The sequence below is a fragment of the Rhododendron vialii genome, chromosome 7a, assembly GCF_030253575.1.
Source record: "Rhododendron vialii isolate Sample 1 chromosome 7a, ASM3025357v1".
In the NCBI taxonomy this organism is placed as follows: Eukaryota; Viridiplantae; Streptophyta; class Magnoliopsida; order Ericales; family Ericaceae; genus Rhododendron; species Rhododendron vialii.
The window spans coordinates 4803107-4805057 of record NC_080563.1 but is presented as its reverse complement, the minus strand read 5'-3'; positions in this window follow the sequence as shown (position 1 = coordinate 4805057).

Below are 1951 nucleotides of genomic sequence, written 5' to 3'. Positions count from 1 at the left end.
ATGAACCAAATAATACCAATGGACAAACCATAATAAAAAGGAATCCAAATATCTGACAAAATATTTAAATGCGGAAGCGATGAATAAAATTAAATTAGGATGAGACATCCTATGAAGGTCAACCAAAATAAATTTCCGAGATGCCGCCAGAGTCCCTGCCTAACCCCCAACTTATATGAAAAAAAAGTTGGATAAAAATTCGTCAGTTGACGAGCTTAGTGAATGACAAGGCATGTATATTTGAATAAAGTTCTAAAACAGAGATCAAAATAGTTTACCATGTCAACATAGATTTGGCATATAAGTGAACAACAAAATAATCAATTAATCCAATAAACGATTCATCCGATAAGTCTTAATGGTGATCACAATGCAATCTCCAACAACAATGGGGAACCACAACCAAAATCAATAGTACCAAGTGCTAGTGAATAAATATCTCAAAAATTGGATCTAATATTGAATCTTAGAGTCACCACGAATAGGCAGTCCAAGGAACTCTTCTCTAAGAACGATTCAATCAATAACAGCTATTGAGCATTATGGTCATCGACCTAATCCGGTCTCTTCCCTTATGGCCAGAGTCACCTGCACACAAAGAATTAATTTCTCTGGACTTCCAAAATATGTTCCATCGATATCCACAAAGTTCTAACCAAAAGATTATTCGAACAACAAATGATTTCACCGATACCGCATGCCAATTTAATATAATCAAATTTAAAAAATAAGTGTTTCCCATTTCAATCATAAATTTTCCGAAACAACAATTTAAGGGACACATGGAAGTTCGAAAGTACGTAACATGCTTAACCACTCACCTGGACCGAAAAGTAATGCAACTTGAATTACACAAAACGAGCTAACTTGAACAAAATAATCATATACGATCACTAACTACAAATAAATTTAACTTTCCTATAACAATTTAAGACTACCTAGAGAGAACTGAACCCAAAACTAAAATGGCCCTAAGCCACCAAAACTACAAAACCCAACTCCATACACCAAATCAAACTGCACGCACTACACCTCTTTAGGTTTCCCACGCCCACCACCTGTCCTTATTTCGAAATACCGAAAGCACAGGCCACATTTATTTACTATAGGAAAGTAAATTATGTGAACACTATAAGCAGAAGAATATGAGTTCCCACACGACAACACCAGATCACCACTTAATCCACCATGCACGACACAACTCCCACTTCTACATCTCTTCCCCCTAACTCTCACCAATACACCCAATAAAATATACTTAACTAAATAAATAAAAAAAATGCTAGGCCGTAACACAGTGACATCAAGAAGAATCAAATCAATATTGTTTAATTTCCAGCAAGTGGCTTGAGCCACTATCAAGCCAGTGTCCAGCCCGTGAATCTGTTTGGAAGTTGTTGGACGATAGGCTCGAGCAAGTTCTGTCTGATTCAACAGCTATATAAAGAGGAGCCATACTTTATTTTTGGAGCAAAGAAACTTTTAAGAGGAACACTTGCTTTGCATCTTGGAGTACACGTGATGACCTGATTTATGGATCATTGAGCACAAAATCCATCTCTAAGAGGTTTTAATATTCTTTTTATCATATTTGAGAAAAGCTCTAAGGAGGGTTCTTAGGCAATACAAAGTTCTTCGGCGGATTTCTGGAGGCAAATGAAAGGCTTGTGGATTCAAAGTAGCAGAAGTCAAACACTGGGTGTGATGAATGAGGATTCCACAAGTAGACTTAGCTAGGGCGATTGGTAAGGATTCATAATCATGAGTAAGTTTGTTTGTAACTACACATTGAGTATAGTACTTTGATTCATTCCCATGGTTTTTACTCTTTCGGGGATTTTTCACATATTTCTTTGTATTATCTATTGGTTGCTTTCGTTTGCATAATTTGATCGGTATATTGATTAGTGGATTTTCCAATTGAGAGTTCATACATAGCAAATTTTTATAT